The sequence below is a fragment of the Dipodomys ordii genome, unplaced genomic scaffold, assembly GCF_000151885.1.
Source record: "Dipodomys ordii isolate 6190 unplaced genomic scaffold, Dord_2.0 Scaffold18, whole genome shotgun sequence".
NCBI classification, from domain to species: Eukaryota; Metazoa; Chordata; class Mammalia; order Rodentia; family Heteromyidae; genus Dipodomys; species Dipodomys ordii.
In genome coordinates this window covers 10,732,645-10,758,824 of record NW_012267234.1, presented here as the reverse complement: position 1 = coordinate 10,758,824, position 26,180 = coordinate 10,732,645, and positions in this window count along the sequence as shown.

Genomic DNA, 26,180 nt, shown 5'->3' with positions numbered 1-26,180 from the left:
TCCATTCTTTGCCATCTCCATTGTCACTGTTTGGGTCCAGTATTTCTAAATATGCTTTGGATTATTTTAGTATCCATTAGCTGCACTCCTTGTGTAAATCTGTCCTGATCTAATCTCTCCAGTAATGTGATAAGCTTTCATCAGTTCATTGTCTTGTTTACTGAGCCAAGGTCTACTACCATCAAGCTGTAAACCTTGCCCTAATTAATTAATTTCTCTGAGCCTCTTTTTCCCCCATCTGTATATGTGTGTGTGTGTGTGTGTGTGTCAAATACACATATAAAATAATGCTTAGAACACAGCAAATAAATTTAGCTTAGTAAGTATCACTGCTATAAATAATATTCATTATTGTCTATTTTCTTGAATTCTCTTGACATAATGCCTCTTATTAGGTTTATAACATTTTTTATTTTATACTTTACAGTGTACTTTTCTCTCCTTATTAAAGCATATGCTCCTTGAAGGCAGGGATTAAATCTTGTTTGTCTTTGGGCATGACTTGTAAGCCAGTTTTCCCTTGGTCTATGATTTGTCATCCAACAGGATTTGATAGATTCCTGTTTGATTCGCAGTTGATGGGGACAAAAAGCACCAGAGCTCAATTAAAATGGTATTTGAAAAATACCTAATACCACTAAAATCTGTGGAATTATGTATTAAATGGTCCCCAAAGAATCAGCTATTTCAAAAATAAAAAATTATTACAAAGAGATTAATGCATCATGTTATATCATATATCATACCCTATAAAAATGTCAGAAGTAGCTTTATTTCACATTAGCGTATTTCTTGATGGGTATCTATCTAGACAAGTAAGGCTTGCTGAATTTGAACATAGATAATAAAGCTCACATTCTCAGGAAATGTTTAAAATATGAAATGGTATTGAGGAGGTTGTAGAGAGCTCCACGGGAGAATGCAGTTAGGGGATCTTTGAGTCTCAACAGTTTGCAATTCCTTTCACAGCACATAAATGATTTACAGTAGCACGAAGTAGCCAGAGTAAATTATTTCCATTTCAATCACTGCACAACCTATAATAAGTAACCAGATAAGATGCTGAATGATTATATTGTTATGATGTATGCTGATCTGATCTGAGGGTTTTTTTCCTTTTATGTTTTGTTTTGTTTTGATTTCCAATGCCTTGGATCCTTGCCAAATCATTAAACAAGTCAGACCCAGCCAAAGCTCGCTTGAACAATCTCAATGTAACTTGCAAAGGCCGGTTCTCCAAACCCTCAGGATCACACAAACAAGGAAAAATACCAAGGGGCCTCTCCTATTTGTCTTCCTGGCTATCTGTGTTCCATGGGAAGGAAAGAAAATAACATGAACAGGATTTAAATGCTCTGTTTTGACAGGTTATTAAGATTCCAATCACAACCTGCCTACTCCCCCTGATTTAGCCAAGTTAGAAAGGGTGGCTCAGTGTTTCTCAAGCAGCTGCACACACATATAAAATTAAAATGCCAGAAAAGAAAGAAAAATAGGAAAATAAGGACAACATGAATAATTTGGTAGAGTTGTGGGAGGTTTAAAACCAAGACACATATCAGCATAGCAAGTAATATTAGTGCAGTTGACTAGCAAAATATTCTCTGCACAGAATTTAGATACTGGTGCCTTAAGTGCTGTCAATCTCATCTTATTCACCATGTAATCAATAGTTCCAACTGAGCCCTTCATGGGAAACGAGGTTCTTATCTTGTGAAATTAGAGCCCATCCTCTGTATGAGATTTCTTACCATGGGGCCATCTCTGATACACACAGTGGGGCACCAATTCTAACTTTTCTGAGTCTCTTTATATACATTCTTCTAATGACACAAATTTCCCCATGATGGATGCAGGAATGGGCTCTTTCCTTGCAACCTCTCTCCAAGGTTGACTTATAGTAAATCATGGGGCTTCCATGGTAAGGGACACTGAAAAATCACTGCTGGATAAAGAACTAGGAAGATTTTCAGAATTAAAGGAGATAGAATGCTCTGAAACTAAATGGACTAGAATGTTTTAAAAATGATTGTCATTGGTATGGCGTAAGAATTGGCCAACCTGTCTCCTATAGGCCATAGTACAGTTGCTTTCCATCTTTATAAATAAAGTTTTATTGGAACACAATGCTCACATAGGCACACACACACATATAATTTACATCCATTAGAGGTATTTGCAACAGAGACTTACTGACTATTCCTTCACAGAAAAAGTTTTCAGATCTCTGAAAATGGAACAAGTCTTCTAGGTTTAGTTTTTGGTGTGAAATAACATAGAGAAAAATTTGACCAGCTAAGGAAAGCAACATATTACAACAATATTTTCCAGGAAGATACTCATTGGAAAAGCTGTTACAGGTGCAATACATATGGTAGAAAGAATATCTCTCTGCCTTGAAACTGATTTGACTCATATTTCTACAAATTACTGGGCACAATAAATTTTCCTTGCAAAGTTATCATCAGAATGTTATGATCTAAATGACAACACTTAGTACTCACCAAAATGTTGTGTTTCTTCCTTTTAGTCTGTCTTCACAGTTGTTGGAACAAACCTGAATACATCATGCACCCATGACTTCGATATATTTTTATTCTAAGAGTGGCATGATCACAGGAATTGCATCCTGACTCTCAGTGGTGCTTTCCCTTTGTTTGGAATAAACCTTAGGGAAATGATATTGTGAATGTAAATGATTGTCTCCTTAGACTTCAACACCTTTGTCTTCTTTGTAGAACCTAGAGGCACAGATAAGAGTTCCCCTAAACAAAAGGGAAACAGAAATTATTTGTCCACAATAGCAGGTTAAAATGATCCATTCTGTCTTCATAATGATAGGTTATTATCAGAGTCAGTCACATGTTTAGATCAATATCTAACATCAAAAACATGGAATTACTACTTTAGTGTAAACATCATCCATAATGATTGAATTCTACTAGTCAATATTAATAACTGCAGATGAACTCAAATAGCAATTGCAGACATTGTCCAAAGCAACTGGACATAAATTTTAAAGGTTATTTTTAGTGGTTGAAAATATAAAAATATGTTTTATATTGAAAACAGAGTCTAATAATGTCAGTTATGTTATTAATAAAGTTATATTATTACTAAAAGCCAATGTTCACTATGCCCTTTCTGAATATCAAGCAAGTTGATAGCACATGTAACACCACCAGTCCTCATAAAAAATCTAATGAAAAAGGTAAAAATCATTATTCCCATGTCATAATACACTAAGACTTAGAGAAGTTAACATGATCACAAAACATACCAGTAGTATGTCATGGATAAAACATTTTACTCCATGAGAATATGCTTTGTGACTATCTCTTCACTACCTATTGTATGCTGAATCCTTTGTACACGATATTCCAGTTGTCTGATTACACGTCATTTCCTATAACAATTAGGTAGCACTAATCAATTGCTTTTTCAGACTCAATGCAATATTGATAATATAATTTTTGTTCTTTTATGTGCCAGTCCTGGGGCTTGAACTCAGGGCCTAGGTGTTGTCCTTTAACATTTTTGCTCAATACTAGTGCCCTACCATTTGAGCCATAATTCTACTTCTGGCTTTTTTTTGGCCGGAGGTGGGGGGAAGGGTTAATTGCCGTAAGAGTCTCAGACTTTCCTGCATGGGCCACCTTCAAACTGCCATCCTCAGATGTCAGCTTTTCTAGTAGCTAGGATTACAGGTGTGAGCCACTGGTGCCTGGCTCCTAATTTTTGTTCTTATTAATGTTTTTAAGGGAATGTTCTTGAAAAGCCAAAATATTCTATAAATTCTAAAGGAAATAGCAGCTGCATACCAGCTTTTCTTACTCTAACTTCCACTCTCCAGAGCCACGTACTCTCAAATATTTTAGCGATTTCCTGTTATTTATCTCCGCATTTCCAAGCTGCATGCTGTTTTGCCACATCTTGACCTTTCCATTTTAGGCATGCCATCCTGTCTTTGTAGAGTGGAAGATAAGCATTTAGGTCTTACGGCTTCCCCAACATGCACACAACTTTACACACTGTGAGGTTTTATTCACTCTTTCTTGTTATTTTACAGTGGTGGGATTGAATCCAGGGCCTCACAAATACTTAAATAAGTGCTCTACCATTGAATCCCTATACCCTCCTTACTACTTTCTGAAAAGTCTCTGTAAAGTATGAATGGACTTAAAACTATAAGCACAAGTATTACTAAGCATTTATTTTTTGAAGATTGTGGAAAAGATAAATTTGAAGCTCAGCTATCAAAAATTTATTGACTGTAATATGCCCATTTCCCAACTGAAGAAAAGGAAAATATAATTTTATAATCTTATAAAGAACAATTCAAGACTACTAGATCAACAGGTTGATCATAGAAACATAGCTCATAGAAACAAATTAATGAGTATATTTCAATAAAGAATATATTAAATAATTTAAGCTGGGAGTTTAATTGTGACTGACTTTGCAGAATCTCAATATATGTCAAAACCATGAATCACAGTTCTTTAGCTCCATAGAGACAGAGTCTCTGTTGGTTTGAGGCCAGACTCATCCAGAGATCTTTCTACCTATGTTTCCAGATGTGACCCATAATACCCAGCTATTTGTTGAGATGAGGGTCTCCCTAACTTTTTGCTTTGGGGCTGATCTTGAACCATGACTCTCCCAATCTCCCCTCTTCCAGAGTAGCTGGGATTTTTCACTGTTCACCACCAGGTCTGGCTAAACTTTAATCTTGAGAACCCTTTTACTCTTGCTATGTGAACTGGATAACAAAATTAAAGAGACTTTGTTCTGAAGGGGGATCTGAGAGATCATTATAGTAAAACTCCATCATGTTACAGAGAGAAAACAAAAGCTCAGAGACTTGCTGAAGGTCAAGCAGCTCGTTAGTAATACAGTTAGGATGAGATCTCCTAAATGACACTGGAATGTTATATAAACTATCTTTGCCCAAATGTCATCTTAATTCATACTCACTTCCCGCCCTCCCCGGACAAAGTTCTATTCCTCTATTATTGTTCTTGTTACAGTTTGTCTTGGTGGTATTTAAGTTTCCTATTACCCTCACAAAATATGAACTTTTACTCCTGGAAGTCTAAGACCATGTCAGTAGTTTTGTACACAGTAGGTGTCAATAAATATTTGTAAAATATTCTGCCACAGTTATTACTTTTTTGGCATCACCAGCCTAGTATGAAGGACAATGTATTCAAAGGAATTCAGTACTTAGACTTGTTATAACTCTAATAATAGAGCAATACAATTAATATCTGATCTTCCTTTTACAGATTACTCCACTCAGGGAGCTGAGGGTGTGCTTTCTGATATACATACTATGGAAAGACACTTTTTCAGCTGCTGAGATAGCTCATCACCCTCATGGTTGCATGACTCAGTGGGAGACAGGCAGGCTTTTCTTAGAGGGGTGAAGCACAATTGTTCCCTCACCCCCAACCCCTTTCCCTGTTCTCCCCAGTACCATCTTAATCTTGTACTTCTCAACATTCAGCTCCTGTAGCTGATGCATGTTTAAAAGATTTTCACTCACACTGTTTTGCCAACGTGATAGATTTTTTTTTTCACCAGCTGGGATTTTCATGTGTTCTATAGCTTCCTACAGCTTTTCAGTGGGTTTAGGTTTCTCTCTGTTTCGCTCATATTAGTAATGATTCTGAAATAATGGAAAAGGGCTCAATTCAAGCTTCATACCAATTTAAATATCACTTTTTTATAGTTCTCTCCCTCACATTTCAACAGCATCCTGTCTACTAATATTAACACCACAGCTTGAGGCAGGCGAAGACCAATTTGCCTTTATGGATTCTTTGACCCCTGAAAGTCCTTGCTGTTTCTAAGCCCTTCCAACAGGAGCCTGGTGTTAGCCCCACAAGCCTGTTTCTACTTGCTCTCGACAAATGCAAGTGAGAAGAACTAAGGCACCCTTTTTTTTCCCTCATAGCAAACAGACTGTGCAAATTATAAATTCACAGATCCCTGCTTGCTCTAATAATTCAAATAGCAGATCTGCATATTTAGAGGACATGTGAAGTAGCAGATTTGATTTCTTTTAATGACAACATCCGCTCGCAGAATGAACTTAACATGAACTTACTAATATATTAAAATCACTCTGGTTGATACCTACAAAAAAAACTTGAATTCCTAGTGAGGTCTTCATGGAGTCAAAGGTATGTTTGTAACATAATTTTTTGAGGGGATGAACAAAATTAGTGTGTATTTCCTACTGAATCCAAAAAAATATTTAGAGGAGTATTTTATATTAGATAGTCTACTTTCTCAGCACCAAATGAATGTCTAATTAAATCTGTTATAGGAAAACATCATAGCAGATGGTCCTTCCCATTAATGAGTATGTAATGAAATAATAAACATGCTGAAGAGAAAGACATGAGAGATTGCAGGTCAGTTGTGCAGTGAGCAATTTATCTCAGGACCTGGAGGTCAACCCAGAGAAAAGCTGTTGTGAGAGTGAACATGGAATCCTTTCTTCTTTTTCTATTCTGCTGGCCACTTATTAATATCCCAAATGATATGTTCAAATCAAAATGTCCCTGAAAAATACTTTACAACCCACACAGATATGCTTTTAAAAAGGTAATCTCATATCTGAATAGATAAAATTAGAATAATAAATGGAACCCAGTAACATATCACAATAATAATGCAATATGACCAACTAGAATGATCTAGAAACAGGAAAAAAAGTACAGTGTATGTGTGTGGGTATATTAGTTTTATTTGTTTTACTATATATAAGAGAATATAAACTTTTGTAATTAAATCAACACTGTATCACCATAAGAACAAATAGATCAGTTTACAGGATAGAAAATCCTGAAATATAATACATAAAATAACTGATGGCTAACATAGTTGGGAAAGTATAGTTTATATAAGCAATATTTCTTGTAGTTGTAGATCATATATGGATCTATGAAGATGAAGAAAAATTCTGAAACAAGTTTGGTAATGCAAGCTGTCTGGAGGAATTAGGAGAAATATTAACAATAAAAAATGATAAATTAAGCAAACTCGGGCTATCTCATACATAAATTTATATTTTTAGTATGTATGATTTCATGTAAACATGCATAGAGAAATGGACGGCAGCAAGTAAAGGGGTCTATTTACTTTTAAGAATCACCATAATAGGTCAGCAAAATAAACAATGCATGTATGATTATGTCTAGATAAAACCAAATCAAAACAAGACAAAAGCTATCAAAAATGAACACACAACTATTCAGGGTTTAGTCAGAGAATTAGAACTCTTCTTACATTCTATTTACATTTTTATCACATAGAATAAGCAATTCATTATAGGTGGCATTATGTAACTATCAAGGCTGGTAAAACAATCTATGTATGGCTGTTGCTTCTGTACCAAAATGAAGGCTAAAGTCTCTTGGGCTGGCAGTTGAGAAGGAAAGATGGATATGAAATTCATGCCATTCCAAGGGCAATTTGGAACCAAGGAAGATGAGCTGAAACCCAGGTAGTTCTTTTATGTCCTTCAAGTTTCCATAAGAAGCAGGTACCTACTCTTAAGACTATGAAGCAGAACTTGAGTAGCAGTGGAAGTTGAAGAAAGAAATCCAGTAGGCCAGGTGCCATGAGGTGAGCTAGCAAGAATACACAGGGGTGCCTGCATGCACGCACGCATACACGCACACGCATACATGCACACACACACACATTGCTACAGTGCCAATATAATCATGCCTGATGCTTTATTTTTGACTTACAAATCTCAGGAAAATTTCTCTTATGCCCAATCCTAACTCAGAACCATACAAAGGAAGAAATTATGGGCAAGAAAATTTGGGAAACATGGCTATGTACACAAAAAAATGAGATCCCTATGTAAGTGAATATATAACCTTATGTTGGCATGAATAGAGAAAAGACAAGAGTTGTACAAAACTGTGATCAGGGTTATGAAAGGAAGAGTGAATAATTTTACCTGTTTTCACTTTAAAAATACTATTTTTCACTTACTACATGCAAAAAAAAAAAAAACACCTCTGATTAGATTTTTGCCTCATACTTGCTAGGCAAGTACTCTACCACTTGAACCATGTCCCCAAGCCCTTTTTGGTTTAGTTATTTTAAAAACAGAATCTCACATATTTGCCTGGGATGGCATGGGGTATGGTTCTCTTATTTAAATTTCTGTATAGCCGGAATGAGAAGTATGTACCATTACATCCAGCTTTATTGGCTGAGATGGGGGTAGGGGGTCTCACTAATTTTTGCCAGGCTGGTTTCAAATTGTGATCCCCTTGATCTCAGGTAGATTACTCAAGTATCTTGGATTGTAGTTATAAGCCACTGCACCAGCCTGATCAGACTTTTTAACATTAGTATACTTGTTTTTGTGTTAAAATACCATTTTGTTGTTTCTTTTTTAGTATTTTTTTATTGTAAAGATACTGTACAGAGGGGTTACAGTTACATGAGTAAGGTTAAGAGTATATTTGCTATAGAGCATTGTTACCCCCTCCTTTGTTTTTCCCCTGCCATCCCTTCCCTGCCTACCTCCTTAAATCCTCCCCCCCCAAAGAAGTCGTAAAGTTTGTATTCAAAATAGTGTCATGTCATTGTTACAATGGGTCAACATGTATCCTTGTTTCAGCATTTTGTTATTTCTCTTGTCCTCCCCAAATTAGAAAAACGTATATACAAGATAAAACGTACCAGAATCAAATACAGTGAAAACAGGGGACATTTGAACTAGTTATTTATTTTTTTAAAATCTCATTTTCCTCATTTTTGAAATGGACTTCGGGATAATAATGATAGTGCCTACCTTGTAAAGTTGTGGAGATTAAATGAGACCTTTAACATGCCCAGAATATTGGCTGGCAAACAGCAAGGACTCAATAACATTAGTGATCATTATCCTTATTTTGATTATTCGTATTATTGTTATTTTATTTGAATGGAAATAACTCTCCTCTTCAAACCCTATCAACTATCATGTCAAACCAAGAAGAAAAGGAGGAAGAGAAGAGAATCTGATTACAAAGAGTTGCCCCAAAAGGTTGTTGCTAGCCCATGGGTCAGTGAGTTGTAACCCTTAGTAGTCATTAAAAGGATGTTGATGGTGAATAGATGCAAGGTCAAGCAATGCTTATCCAGAAAAAGCCTGGGATTGAGACAGGGAGTTGTGTGTATGTGTGTGTGTGTGTGTTATGTCTTAGTATAAGCACATTTGTGTATAAATTACAAAGAAACAGTACTGTACAACTGAAAAGAAATGCACACAAGGAAAGGTTTATAAATGCCTGCAAAGGTGAGGTTAGTATGCTATGTATTATCTTACATTTTCTGATCCACACATGAGAGCTGAAAGCAAGGCTTGCCAGCAAACTCATTTATGCACCCTGACTCCTGCAATTTATTTCACTGTATTTGATGTTAGCGGGGAAGCATTTATTTATTTAAAATTACTCAGAATACAGCACAAAGAGCTATTTTGTAGGTGTGAAATGTGTCTACACTGCAAAAATCCCTCTCCTGCACTTCTGACATATTGCGACCACAGTAAAGGCAACATGAGGCTTCTTTTGTTTCTGCATACTGCGGGAGGAAATGAAACAATGGGGCATGAACACGGTTCTCAACCTTTTCTTCCATGGGGCACACACGTGGTTGACTAATGTTCCCTAGCACAATGCTTTTCTAAATGCAATTCCCAGCACACTGGCCATTACTGCCTCTTATTCTCTGCCACCCAAGAGAGCATTTCAGGATACAAATGAGTGAGATTGACATTGGAGAGGGTAACCTTGGGGACATTATATTTTTTAATTATAAAAGATAACACATGAATATATTCTCCTAATATAAGGCTAAACCAAAGTGGAAATATGCACTTCTGTGCTGCAAACTCATTTTCCACAAACAGAAGTTAAAATATTAATAATTTGGTGTACATTCCTTATACCTTAAATCTGTATTTACACTTTATATTTATATATGCAACTATTCATCTATATGTATTTAGGTTATGTTTGAATTAAGACCATATTTTAGACATTTTCCAGTGAGTGTTGCTTTTTCCACTTAATACAAAGATATCTTTCTCTGAGTACATATACAACTCATTTTGTTCCTTACAAAATCTGCATTATCTTGTGTTTATAGACATTCAATATTTTGTTGAACTCATTTAAAAAACTATGTTGTATGGAAATTACTTGGTTATACTTGTAAATGTCTCCTTTAGACAAATGCATTAATAAGAGCAGACATGTAGAAGTGGAATTGCTGGGCCAAAGAATACCCACATTGTACATGTTTGTATATTTAAATGCAAAATGTTTTGAAATTTGTTCCCATTTGCATTCTTTTTTAATACATTTTTCATTGTAAAAATACTGTACAGAGGGGTTACAGTTACATGAGCAAGATAATGAGTACATTTTCTATCAAGCATTGTTACCTCCTTCTTTGTTTTTCCTCATAACTGGCATAATTTATTGGCTATTGCTGTGCAACATATCTAACATAGTAGAGGAAAATAAAGGAGTTTAAGAGGTAAAAATTGGAAAGAAACAGTTCAACTCTTTCTTAATTATACATGTTAAACATATTTTTTCTTTGTTCCAATGTTTATGATATCCAGCCTGTATATTCTTCATTTGTGACTTCTGGGTATTGTTTTTAGCTCAAGAAAGATCTCTTTACCATAGAAATACTTTTCTTTTTTTTTTTTTTTGCCAGTTGTGGGGCCTGAACTCTTGGCCTAGACCCTCTCCCTCAGCTCTTCAGCTCAAGGTTAGCACTCTACCACTTGAGCTAGAGCACCATTTCCAGCTTTTTCTGCTTATGGAGTGCTGAGGAATCGAACCCAGGGCCTCATGCATGTAAGGTAAGCTCTCTACCACTGAGCCACCTTCCCAGCCCCAGAAATAACTTTTTTTTCTACAGTATCTTTGAAAGTTTCATAATTTTGTTGTTCACTATATTCAGCTGTTTGAGCCATTTATGTGCATAAATATTCTATATGGTATAATCTTGTATTATGTATTCATATTATTTTTCATTCCATTCGCTGATTTAACATATAATTTTTATATTAAATGCTCATATATTTATTTTTTTGAACCTCTTTTGTATTTTTTTCTATCTTCCATCAATACCACACTGTTTCAATTATTAAAGCTTTATAATGCATTATAGCACTGAAATGACTAACCTTTCCTTCTCTTTTTTAAAAAACTGTTTTTGGGACTGGGAATGTGGCTTACTGGTAGAGTGCTTGCCTAACATGCATGAGGCCCTGGGTTTGATTCCTATTACCACTTAATCAGAAAAAGCCAGAAGTAGTGCTGCAACTCAAGTGATAGAGCACTAGCCTTGAGCACAGAAAGGCTCAGGGACAGTTCAAGCCTCAGGACTGGCAAAAAAAAAAAAAAAACTCCAAACCTAAAACCCAACAAAATTAGATTATGTGGTTACATTTTATTAGTATTTCTTTATACTGTATAGAATAAGTTTGAAACAATATTATTAAACTAGTGAGTGTTCTCATTTATTTAGGTTTCCCATTTGTTTGGGCTTTGTTTTATAATTTCCAATGAATTTTATCTTTGTTCTATACTGGTCTTGTAGAGTTGTTAGGCTTGTTACTGGCACTCCATGCTTTCTGTTATTATTTTTATGTATGCTGCATTATTTCCTATCTTGATTTGCCTTTATTAAGAAATTGAGCTAAAACAAAGTCATCCTAGTAAACAAAGGTATAAGGATAATTTTGCTCTGTTTAGAGTTGCTTAATAATCTATTGCTAGTAACACAGCATTTAAGTTGATTCTTTCATAGAACAATCTCTTAGATAAGACAAGTCAAAAGCACTACCTTTAGTTTTTGCTTTGGGACATCTATTTACTTGGGAAGGAGGCAATTAGGCCAAGCCCTGGGGCTTATATATGTTCAATCATCCTGGAGTCTAAGATGAACAAAGCAATATAGCTTCCTCTTTGTATATTCATTTCTGATGTTTATTTTTACTTCCTTTTGTTTCAGTCCCTTATTTAACTGATTTTTTAAAACTATGCAGTATTTTACACACATAGGAAAGTACATAAAATATTTGACCTAACTTTATCATTGAGTCATTTAATGTGACCTGAGTTTAATAGCTGTTAAATGTTTACCATGTTGAGGGAGTCAGGACTCCTTTGCTATTGCTGTTTGTTAGTTCTGAGGAAATAACATGTCCTTAACACAGCTAAAACAAAAAGCTAAAAGAATAAAACATACCCATAACATAGGGATCATAACCTGTTTCAATCTCATGCATGTTTTCCATATTTTTATAACTTTTATGCACACCTTTAAGTTATATTTATTAACTTGTATGCTTTCTAACATTTAGACAGCTGGCCTCAGAAGAAAAGCTTTATAACTTGAAACTGGGCTTCTGAAAATTATCCTTATTGACTTATTCTTTAAAGTTGCTCTTGAAACCTTTGTTTATATCCTATTGGTCAAACTTTACCAAGCAAGTCACATGGCTCAATGCTGGAGCCAGGAAAAGTGGGAACTAAATTTTATTCAAGACAGCCACGAGCTTGGCTGCAAACAGCATTTATATTATTAAAAAACTGAGGGAAACCAGTAGTGGAGTTGTAGCTAACAGTTTCTGCCAAAAACCTTTAATTATTAAGTTTATTATAGATTCTCAATTACAACTTCCCATTAAAGAAGTTTTTTTTCCCTTTTCTTGGCTTACTAAAGTATTTTTTAATTGAATTTAATTAGAAGTAATGTTAGCAAACTGTTCTCTGGTATTTTTAAGATGGGTTTTTACCTTAATCTAATAATGTAATAGATTAAGAAAAAAACATATCCTAATGTTAAACTATCCTTGCATTCCAGAAATTAATTTAATCAATCAATAAATTGAGTCTTGTATCCATTAGAAATACATTTTTTCTTTCTTTCTCTTTTTCTTTCTTCCTTTTTTTTCCTTTTTTTTTTTTTGTCAGTCGTGGGGCCTGAACTCTGGACCTGAGCGCTGTCCCTGAGTTCTTCAGCTCAAGGCTAGCACTCTAAAAACACTTGAGCCACATAGCCACTTCCAGCTTTTTCTGCTTATGTGGTACTGATAAATCGAACCCAGGTCCTCATGAATGCAAGGCAAGCACTCTACCACTAAGCCACCTTCCCAGCCTCCATTTTTTCTTTTAAAACAGTACGGAACCTGATTTGCTAAAATTTTTATTTAGAATTTAAATAGAATTTAAATACAAGTTAAATTAGCTTATTCATTAGATTTTTGAGCAAGGTTGTGTTAGTCATTTAGAATAGGGAAGATTTCCATCTTTTTATATTTTGGAAAACTCATATAACCTAGGAAATACATCTTTTAGTTCTAATATAATGGGAAAAAAGGACTGATATGGTGGGCACTGGTTTAAAAAACACATTATGTGCACCTCTTTCTGCATTCAGTGACACAATAGTTCAGTTACTTATGAAAGCGTAAGTCTGGAAGTTGCTCTATAGTCTTTAAGGAGTCAAATGAAAAAATAGGAGCTTTAAAAATGTTCACTCAAATATTCAGAGTACTACCAGTACTCTTATCTGATAAAACAATTCCATTGTTAACCTTTAAAAATTTACGAATGGTACAAAAAAAATACAGTTAAAAATTTACGAATGGTTATTAGCTAATGGATAATGGAGATACAGATACCAGGGTCAGGCAAGCAGTGATATTAATGGCTGAGAAACCAATATGAAGCAATAATGCCATCTATATTTTTGCAAAGTAAGGTAATCACACACATATACACATGCATACATGAGTACACACATGTGCACATAAACATACAGAAAGAGAAAATGGGGGAGAATGGGAGAGGCAGAGAATTAGATAAGTGAGTCTTCTTAGTTAACTATGAAATAATATATAAGGCAATCCAAATTAATATATTCACAGGTTGCCTTAATTGGTAGTGTCACAAAAACAATTAGCATTTATTTGTATCAAGTAGCAGCATTCTGCTATGCATTCAGAAATATTAAAGGAATAGAATCTATAATCCAAAATTTCAATATCATGGTCTTCACCAACTATTTCCTAAATCCATCAGGTTGTTTAAAATATAGTATACGAATAAACAAAAGAAGGCACCATCTTTGTTCTCAAGAGAATAAGCCCGGGCATATTTAGAGTACATAAAATAAAACTTATGTTAACTAGTAGGGATTGTTTCCTCCTCTCCAATCTATTACTGTTACCCTGTTGAGGCTGATTGCAAGGAGTGGCTGAATTCAGCAAAATGCAATAAACATAAGATGCAGAGGCAGTATGAAGGGGACAAGCAGATTTGAGTAGAGACAATCTTATCAGAAGATGACTGACATACTATGCTCTATCTGAAATGATGCATGCATAATGAGACTGTTCACTTTGTAGGTAAGAAAACAGTCCCAAAGAGGTGCAGTGACATACTAAAGGTCCACCAGAGAGTTCATAGCAGAGCCCTCCTAATTCTGCTTTGATGTTTTACCATTCTGTATGGCTAATCATCATTTAAGCAACTGGGAATTCCTTATTTATTCACATTTCCTGTGACCCTTAACACTCCATTCTACCTTTACAAGGGAAATACGTTAGCCAATTTTTGTTGACAATGCCCAATATTTTGGAGGTTCTGCCCTAGAAGTCTTTCTTTCTCACAGAATCCATCTCTACTCTTCTTTCCTAACTCCTCCTTGGGAAAGTCTAGGCTCTCTTCTTTCCATGGAGGCTTTGAAAACAACTCATTGTAGAGCTGACTTGAAACCTTGACTCTCTTTATATATTTCTATGGATGAAAAAAATAATATTCTACATTTCAAATAATCAAACCATACTTTAAACAAAAAGCCAAACATTGGGGCTCTCTCTCTATAATGTACATATACATATATGTATATACATATATACATATATTGTTTTAAAGAGAAATTATATATGCTTTTCAAATCTGAAATTGTGATCTAATATATAAAAGAAGAACTAAAATATATAAAACTCTTTATAGATTCCGGTAAAAACTAAATTCTTCCTTTGCTACTGCAAATCTTACAATTCTACCTCAAATGAATGAGAACAGAGCACAATTCCTCATTATATGAAAAACATGCAGATTATATGAAGAAAATTTACATTGGAAAAGACACTGGTGATAGTACAATGGTACTACAGTATTTTGCTGAAATATAACTTTTTTTAGATGACTCTCCTAAAAGAAAATGGGATATTTGAATACCAAGCTCATAAAGAAAATTTAAATTAGCGCTACACTAAATGCAGCATTTTCAAACATTATCTCTGAGTATTTTTAACCAAAACATTGTATCTTTAAAAATACTTTTGAAATATATGTATGTGTACAACATTTTAAATACAAAAGGTAGAGTAATACTCATATAGGGCTAATTGGGAGGAACCATTGTAAAAGTATGGTAGGAGTTCAGAATCAAGAAATAAGACTATACAGAACAAGGACGTATTCAAAAATAAGGCGAACTTAAGCCATGTATTGAAAGATGTGGAGATTAAGGAGTGACGTGGGGCTAATGTTCACTTGGTTGTTCTGGTATAGTGGCACTGGCTGCTGTACTGTGGCTGGCAGTGGATCTGTGTGACTAGTGAATCCTTTCTGAATGGTTGGTGTCCCTTGTCAAATAGGGTGTTAGGTATTGTGAAAATTCCAGGGGGCATTCCAGGACACATTGGGAAGCAGTTCAACTCACGCGGGAAGCAATTCAATTCACACAGGTCATTTAAAAAGTCACAAATAATTGATCAGAATTGATCAGAATAGAGATTTATTTTCCATTGTTGCTGTGTCTCAGATAAGTCTTATATACTTGGGGCACACACTTCTAATATTTTGTGACTGTGACAATGACATCAGTGCTAAGGATCAAGCCTAGGGCTTCAAGCATGCTTGAAGGCAAATGCTCTACCACTGAGCTACATCCTTAGTCCAACTTACCAAATAGGCACATGATTCAAACTGACAAGATTTAGTGAATGAGTATAGATGATGATGATAATGATTTACCAGAATAAGAATTATACTGTCAGTTACAACTCAGATACAGTTCCAATTTTTCTCAATACAAATTTTGCCGCAATCTCATCAAGAAATAGCAGAACTGGTCAGTCTCCTTTAGCAGGTACTTCTGCCATTTCACCTTTGGAGGTAAGTAGCCTCAGGGACAAGAAACCAATTTTCAGCAGTGATTTGTTACAATATTGAATACACATCTCAATACCCTCATAGATAGAAAAGAAGAGCCTGATTCATCAACACTTTCCTTCAGGTCAGCAAACACTCAGGGAACAATTAGACTGTTTATAAAGCCTTGGTACCTGCAATAGTGCAAAGTCAATTTAAAAACTATATTGAATATGTGAGCTTTTCCAAATTGTCATCAACTGTTATGACAAGCTATTAAAGAAGCTATTGTAGAGGACAGAAGGAGCAGCTGATTTCAAAACAGTAAATCAAGTCTTAGTCAAGAGCACTGATGAAAAGAGAACAGGATTCTTGCTGTGTTTATGAGTGGCTCCAGACAGCTTTAATACACATCAATCACAGGTAGGCAGCATGCTCTGGTCCATGCCCTGGACTCTCAGCGTGACCTTTCGTGAGTCACCAGACGGCTTTCAGGCTCTGTTACTCAGCCGAAAACAAAGCCAAGGAGCAGAAACCTCAATGAAAAACAGGCATTGCATCACTAATGAGATTTCCTGGGGAAATAAATTCCTCACCTCTACAACCCCCCTCTCTGTGACAGCCCCCACTCTAGGCTGCCACGTCCCACACATTCAAGAGGTGAACCAAGTGAAGTATTTGAAGCACGTGCTACCCTCCCAGCTTCTGAAGTGTTTTTTTCAGGAAGCATTCACTGTCTTGCTTAAAATAGGAAAGCTGTGGAGAAAGACATGTTCACACTATTTGGCTATAGAAATTAGAGCAGTAACTTTGGGCTCAAAACCTCTCCATCAGCTAGATTTACTGAGACTTGGAGAGTTGGGGAAGGATTCTTTCCTGTTCAATTAGATTGAGTTTATGGTAGAATGTTCAGGAATTTCTGCTAAAATAAAAAAGATCAGAGTTGCATGAAAGTGGTAACAGTGTGACTTGTGGATGAAACAAAGTTTGCAGAATAGCTGGGACAGGCTTCTCAGGACGGGTAGTTAAAATAGGCTGAGGAAGAGCCTGGGTTTAGGAAATGTCACCAGTTTTGCCCATTTCCACAGCTTCATGGTGAAACAGACCACTTGTGGAAGAAAGAAGCTCAGAAGGAAGGCATGGCTACAGAACCTATGATCCCAAAGAATGAGATTGTACTTTTGCTTTTAAGATGGTTGGTCTCTTGGGTGTTGTGGTAACCCTGAACCCCTTCCCATCCCCCTGTTCGGCACACCAGCATATCCTTTCTGAGGCCAGGCCCCTTGAAAAGGTTCCACATGATTGAACCCCACTGAATCTGTCAGTCTATTTAGTGGCTTGTAAGAAAAGCTGACGATATCACGGCTCCAAGGCAGGCTACCACCCCACAGCCTCAATCGTAACTAATGGGGGTTTAAAAGGGAGATCAGAAAATATCATGCAGATAAAATACAGAGATAGTAGGAAAGACCATAACCTCAATCTGCAAAATGTAATAGCTTTGTCAAAATAAAAGCCAAAGCTAAACTCTCCTGCTGCTGCATACCTCCTAGCTCGAGGGAACTGTTCACGCAGAGAGGCATTTTCTATTAGTGCAAACTCTGAATGCAGCAGGGAGAAACCCAGCCATAATATCTGCACAACGGCCCCTCCATGCAAACACTATTCTAGTAATGGGAAATTTTAATGATGTAAAGCAGCAAGGTCACACGATATGTCCAGGAGCCCTTGGAAAGACACTGCCTCGGCAGATATTACAGAGGAGAGCTCAGAATTGCTCTTGGTTCATTAGGCTTTGCCTGAGGGTTTTTTTTTTTCCTTCCACTATTAACTACAAACAAGGTTGAGGTTCCTGTTACTCAGTTTCTTGTATGCAATACAAAGAGGTGAAAGGCAAGGTTTGTAAATATGTTAAGGCAGATGGCTTAGATGTGTTTCTATAATACTTGAAATATTCTCTCTGAGTCACCTTATATATGAAAATTGCAAAAACCCTATCAATGTTGCAGTATTTTTTTCTATTCGTATATAGATAAAGGTACTATATGCACATAAATATACACACATGGGGTGGATTGATTCCCTCCTTTCCATATAGCACCACCACATCTTCAGTTTGCCTCCTTCCCCCAGCTTTATGACCCCATTGAGATCACTCTTACTGTTTTCTTCCTCGTTACATTTTGATATTTCAAAGCATGGCCTGGATCTCACTCCCATCTCCCCACTCCACATTATTAATGAATTGGAAAGCAGACATCATTAGTTTTCGGAGACCATTTCTTTTAAAATTTACAGACCCCTTCATCTGAATCCCGGGAGACAGTCTGCTGTTCTCATCTTAGAATCTTATTAGCATCATATCTTCTGTATCCTGCCATGCAAACTGCATGGCTATGCACTTTCTAGCACTTGACCCTTTTGCGGACGGAATTAATTTACTCTTTGAAGATGCAGCAGCATGCTGTTGTGCTTGTTAAGGAAAGAAAAGCCAAGAAAGGAGCTGGCAAAGCAGGCAAAGAAAATTCTTTTTAAAAGCAAGCCCTTGTAAGCCAAGTTATATGGAGACTGGGCAGCACAAACTGATAACCAATAACAGTCGGTAGAAATAGGCAAGTTCACTGATTAGCAGGGATCACGGAGAATTTCTGTATCAAGCTACCTAGAATGGACTAGTCATCCTTTGAAGACTCTTTGGTTCACTATAGCCACGGTGAGCCCTGGAAGACAATTTAAGCAACGAATCCTCATTTGGCCAGTCATTTAATCTATCTCATGACTCATTCATCCAGTACTTACACTATATGCCAGGTACTGTTCTAGACATAGGAGAGGCAGTAGTGAGTAGAGCAATATTTTTTTTTAAGTTACAGCACTTAATTCATGGTTCATGAGTGAAAACTAAGAAAAAGCTAATCAGCCAAGCGCTGGTGGCTTATGCCTGTAATCTTAGCTACTTAGGAGATTGAGATCTGAGGATCGCGGTTCAAAGCCAACCTGGGCAGGAAAAGTCCATGAGATTCTTTTTTTTTTTTTTTTTGGTCCGGTCGTGGGGACTGAACTCTGGGCCTGGACACTGTCCCTCAGCTCTTCAGCTCAAGGCTAGCGCTCTACCACTTGAACCACAGTGCCACCTCCGGCTTTTTTCTTTTTGCTTATGTGGTGCTGAGGAATCAAACCCAGGGCCTCAGGCATGCAAGGCAAGCGCTCTACCACTGAGCCACCTGCCCAGCCCCAAGTCCATGAGATTCTTATCTCCAATAAACCATTCAGAATACCAGAAGTGGCATTGTGGCTCAAGTGGTAGAGTACTAACCTTGAGCTGAAGAGCTGAGGGACAGCGCCCAGGCCCAGAGTTCAAGACTCACAACCGACCAAAATAAAAAAAAAAGAAAGGAAGAAAAAAAATCAATACTTCAAAATATAACTTCTGGGTAGCTATCAGTGTAATGAGAACTAAGCCATGTAAAAGAAGAGATTGTTAATGGGGATTATTTGAAATTAAATGACCTGTTCACCTAGAAATTGGCCAAGACAGAAGGCAAAAAGCTTAAGCTTCATAACCACAACAAGCTTGATATATTTTAAAAAATTGAAACAAAGCCAATGTAGCTACAGTATAGTAACAAGGGAGAGAGAATGATGTGAAAAGTTCTATTTTGGGGCTGGGAAGGTGGCTCAGTGGTAGAGTGCTTGCCTTGCATGCATGAGGCCCTGGGTTCAATTCCTCAGCACCACATAAGCAGAAAAAGCCGGAAGTGGCGCTGTGGCTTGAGTGGTAGAGTGCTAGCCTTGAGCTGAAGAGCTAAGGGACAGCGCCCAGGCCCAGAGTTCAGGCCCACGACTGAAAAAAAAAAAAAAAAGTTCTATTTTAAACATGTTAAATTTGAGATCGTCATTGGATAGTTCCCTTAAAAAGTCAGAATAATAAGTTTGAATTTCATCCTAATCATAGAAGCAATGAAAGGTGCTTTGTAAAGAATAGACTGAAGGGTGAGACTATGGCTTAGGTCTCAAGTATCCCTCAGATACTCCTATGTTGAAGGTTTGGCCCCCAGTGCAGCAGGCCACAGAAGTTAGGAGGTTAGGAGGAACTGGATCGTTAGGCTCTAACCTCATCAATGGATTAATCCACTGAAGAAGTTGTGGTATGGTGGGCTATTGAAAAGTGGTAGAAACTTTAGGAGTTGGAGACTAGTTGGAAGAAGCAAGTCATAAGTGTCGTGCCCATAATGGGCACCTACTTGCCTGCCTGATCTTCCAACTTTTATGAAGGGAGCATCTGTGCTCTACTATGTACTCCTTACCAGATGTTTTGTCTCACTCAGGCCCAGCAATAGCAAAACACATGACAGTGGACTGAGCCCTATGAATCCATGAGCCGAAACAAACCTTCCTTCTTTAAGGTTGTTTACCTCAGGTAATTTGTTACAGAAATGGATGGCTGACTAACACAGGTGAAGATGGTAGAACAAAATAAAAGCAAGGAAATCAGATTGGATGTTATAACAGAAGACCAATGAAGAGATTATTATATTGTCCTGGACTATGGTAATGATGGTGTGGAGGTAGCAGGATTTGGGTATATTTGGAGGCAGAGCTATGGGGCTTGTTGAGGAACTGGATAATAATGTTATCTTTAAAGTGGCAGGAGAGTGAAGGGAATAAGATTGAAACTGAAATGAAAAGTTCTATTTTAACCATGTTAAATTTGAGATCATCATTGGATATCTAAATTGATTACATGGGGCTACTAGGGATTGTATGGAATTAAGATAGACATGCATTCTTAAACTGTAGCTTTCATAGTCTATTTTAAGCCATATAACTCATGGGATTATTGTAGAAGTGAGTTTAGATAGAGAAAAGGACTAAGGATGGCTTTGAGGGTACTCAAAAAAATGCAAGCTGGGAATCAATAAAGGAGGCATCAGAGCAAAGTGAAAGGAGTGATCATTGCTACAGAAAACCACCACCACCACCAGCAGCTAAAGATATTTGAAAAAGGCAGGATAATTAACTGGCAACAAGAGTGTGAGTAAAATGAGAAGTGAGAATTTGTTATTTGGGCAAGATGGAAATCATTGACCACCTTGCCAAAGGAATTCTTCCAGTAGAGAAATAAGGGCAAAAACCTCGGGAGTGTTATAGATAAAATGAGAGATAATGGTTAGGGATAATGTTTTCTCAGAAAGGAACACAAAGAAATGGGGTGTTAGTTGAAAGGGTTATATTGGGATGGGGGAAGTTTTGCTTGGGAGCAACCACAGAATGCTTATATACTGTTAAGAAAAAAGAAAGGATAATGTGAAGAGAGGGTACAATATTTCATGGATCAGGCTTTCAGTAAAGAAGGGATGGGCTCCAATGCTAAAGCCAAGGTACTGGCCTTGAACAGGATCAGCTACTACCTATTGTTCTGTGTAATTGGAGTAAAGGCAGTAGTTATAGGTGGTAGCTATTTGTAGGAAAAACTAGCTCTCTTCTGATAGTTTCTAATTTCTCATGTTATAAGTCTACAAACAAAGAATATATTATTCTAAGAATGATTTAAGATTTGAGGTAAAAATATTTTAAATGAGAGCAGTCAACATGATAGTACATTTTCCTGAATCACCTTTAGTTGTTTAGGTAAGGGTATGTAGGTAATGGGGAGGATTTACCACCTCTCCAGTTACCAGCAAGTGTAATGAGGAAAAAGAAGCAAGGGTACATATAGCAGATAGATTATAGATAGGCTGTGGAACTTAATATTGGTGATATAAGGCATGATGCTATGAGCAAAGGAATATGCGGTTGAATTAGTTGATGGGTATGGGTGGGTAAAATAGTGTTGAAGTGTTGGTATATGGGTGCTGAGCTTGAAAAGATAAAGGAAAAGATGAGTAGAAGTGAGAAGATCAAAGAATCATGCTGACACTGAGGTATGAAAGCGGCCAGATTATAGTGGCAGTGTGCTGTTTACGTAAGATGTTCAACCAGATAGCAGGTAAGGTAATACATTGGCATTTGATCCAAATAAATGGGTTTTTGAAGAAGAAAGAGAAAGGACCTGAATGACGTGAGGAGGATAAAGGGGGACATCAATTCAATTTTAATACCCTGAGAGAAAACAGAGTTCTATAAGAGAACTAATTTTGTCAGAGCAATAGGTAGAAAGGAACATTTTGGAGATGAAAAAAGAGGGGACTATTTTTTTCTCCTGATGATGAGAGACTATCAATTCCAGAGTCTATAATGGAAGGATTTGATGTGAATAAGAAAGCATTAGAAACTGGGTCAGCATATAGGATAAGCATATAGATCATGAGAATGATGACCATATAGCAGCACTGACGAGTAGAGCAGCCCCTAGCCATATGTGAGCACTTGAAACATGGTTGGTCCCAAAGGATATACTGTAAATACAAAACACATAACAGATGGTTAAGACAGTACCAAAAATATAAACTGTATTTAATAAATGTTGATCTAATGTTTTGATATGCTTGGCTTAAATAAACTGAGACTAAAATTGACTTCACTTTAAAAAAATTTTTTTTAGGTATTCATTGAACTGATGGGGATTAAATCTAGGGCCTTGTATATGCTGAGCATTACCACTGAGCTACATCCCCATTTCTGATTTTATATTTTAAAGACTAGTTCAGAGGTGGTTAGTTGGAAAGTTACAAATATGCATATAGTTTATATTATACTGAACAGTGCTTGCTGCCTCAGAAGTGTTCATTTCCAGTGGTGCCTGAACAGTGATATCTGCCGTGCTGGTATTAAACCTGATAGCTTTCTAAGAGGGAGGTAGGCCATCAGTTCCAGTTCAAGGTACATCCTTTGGAGTAGTCTTTTCAACCCTTGCTTCTTAGTGTGGTCCTTGGACCAATAGCATTGGTACTACATGGTAACGTTTTTAAGTATACACAATTTTAGGTTATGTCCCATACCTACTAAATCCAAATCTGCACTCTAACAATATCCCTAAGTGAGTCTTATGTATACTAATGTTTGAGAAGCATTGCTGTGTAATTTGTAATGGTGTGGTTATTGAAGTTAAGGCAGAGAATAGAACATATACAAGGAACACCTTTCTGGGTCAGAAATTATCCTACCAGTGAGTAATTTACAATCTGAAAGATCAGCATTTAAGATTTGGGATAATTCTTAAGTATCTACATCTGCACTATCTAATATGGTGACCATGAGCCATGTGTAGTTAGCTAACCCTTGATATGTGGCTGGTCCAAATTGAGAAGTACTATAAACATATATACATTATGCTTTTAAGATTTTACAGTAAGAATGTAAAATATCATTTGTAAATTTCTAATGTAATAACATTGACATGATTCTGGATATACTGAACTAAAAGTGTATTGTTAAAATTAATTTAAAGTGAGGCACTAGTGGTTCATGTCTGTAATGCAGCTCCATAGGAGACTGAGATCTGAGGATTATGGTTTGAAGCCAGCTTGAACAAGCAAATCCATGATAATCTTAACCCTAATTACACACAAAAGCTGGAAATGGAGCTGTGGCTCAAGTGATAGAATGCTGGCCTTGAGCACAAAAACTCAAGGACACCACCCATAGCCAGAGTGTAAGCCTCAGGATTGGCAAAATAATAATAATAATAATTCAGTGTACCTATCAGAAATTCCTTTGTGGGACACATTTCTCTACTGGAAACTGCTGTTCTTAGCCATGTTGGAAAAGTTAATCTTCCCATGACTTTACAATACAAAAGACTATAGAGAAGGAGTTGGCAAACTACTATCCCACAGACAAATCTGGTACACAACCTGATTTTGTTTTGTTTTGTTTTTTTGGGAGGTCCGGTCGTGGGGCCTGAACTCTGGGCTTGGGCACTATCCCTCAGCTCTTCAGCTCAAGGCTAGTGCTCTACCACTTGAGCCACAGCGCCACTTCCGGCTCTTTTCTTTTTGCTTATGTGGTGCTGGGGAATAGAACTCAGGGCCTCAGGCATGCAAGGCAAGCGCTCTACCACTGAGCCACCTTCCCAGCCCCACAACCTGATTTTGTAAATAAAGTTTTACTGAAAGATATTCATGCTCCAATAATAGAGCTGAATAATTGTAATGAAGACTATATGATACATAAAACCTAAAATATTTATTATCAGCTCTTTATAGAAGAAGTTTACATCTTTCCAACTAAAGAGAAAGATGGAGAGGCCTTACTATTTTCTAATGTAGGACAGTTTAGGATCTATACTCAGAATAGATAAAGCTTTTGCAGAGAAGTTTGAATAAGTATAAATATGTTTTCTCTCATAAAATAGTTGAAAATCCTTTCAACTGATAGTAGAATCCTTTACCTTTTATAATTGTATACTTAATTGTACTATTCTTTTACATTATTGAAACCATAATTCTTTTCCCATTTAACATTATTTTTAGGGGATGCTTTTCAGACTTTATGAGATTTCATTTATAAGCTTAGATTCTAATTGTAGCCAGATGCTATCAAGCTTTTAATCACTTAAATTGGTTTATTTTCCTTTTATCCTCCTATTGCACATTGAGTAATCATTTAGTACCAATATAGTACCAGTATTAGAAGTATATAACAACTTTAAATATGATGAAACTTGATACAGATTCTAATTAATCCTTTGACTAGAAATAATGTGTCCCTTTATAACATGGAAAATAATAAAGTTATTAAGATTATTATTTCTGGGGCTGGGAAGGTGGCTCAGTGGTAGAGTGCTTGCCTTGCATGCCTGAGGCCCTGGGTTCGATTCCTCAGCACCACATAAGCAAAAAGAAAAAAGCCTGAAGTGGCGCTGTGGCTCAAGTGGTAGAGGGCTAGCTTTGAGCTGAAGAGCTGAGGGACAGTGCCCAGGCCCAGAGTTCAGGCCCCACAACCAGACCTAAAAAAAAAAAAGATTATTATTTCTTATCATTATTATTCTTTCATCTCCCTCTCCGGCTATGCTACTCTAGTTTAGGCCTTCAGTAAGTCCTGTAATATTATCTTAATATCCTTCCCAACTGGCTATTGCTTTATTAAATTTATTTTCATTTCTAATTTACCTTCCTTGCCATTTCTAAATTTTTTTATTGTTTCATTTAAATTTTTTTGGCTATCCTAAGACTTGAAATCAGAGCCTTGTGCTCGGTAAGAAGGCACTACCACTCGAGCCATTCCACCAACCCCTTTTGGTTAGTTTAAATTCGGGTCTTTTATGCTTGACTGGCCAAAACTATGATCTTACATGTGATTCCCTTCTGAAAGCCTTTTTATATATAAAGATATGAATCAGCTACAAATTTTAGAACTGAAAAAGATACCATGCTAGCACTAGTCAAAAGAAAGTGGAAGTAGGAAAAAGTACATTTCAGAATAAATAAAAGATTATCAGGGACTAAACATTTCAAAGTGATAATGAACCCATTCATTAAGAAGATAGAATAATCCTGAATGTTCACTGGTTTCGATAGTTTAGGCTGTTGTGACAAGATGCCTCAGATTCAATGGCCTAAACATAAGAAATTTATTCTGCATAGTTTTGGGGTCTCGGAAGTTCAAGACGAGGGTGCCTGAAGATTCAGTGTCTGGCGAGGACCCTCTTCCTGGTTTGCAAATAGCTGTTTTCTTTTCTTTTTTTTTGGGTCCGGTCGTGGGGCCTGAACTCTGGGTCTGGGCGCTGTCCCTCAGCTCTTCAGCTCAAGGCTAGCGCTCTACCACTGGAGCCACAGCGCCACTTCCGGCTTTTTTCTTTTTGCTTATGTGGTGCTGAGGAATCGAACTCAGGGCCTCTGGCATGCAAGGCAAGCACTCTACCACTGAGCCACCTTCCCAGCCCAAATAGCTGTTTTCTTGGAGTTCTAGTCTTTTTGTTTTCTTTTAAAGACACTAATCCTTCCATTGGTTCCTCTTTTATAACCTCATCAAACCCAATTACCTAGTCTATAATACTGCTAGGATTGGAAAGCCTCTCAGCCTGTA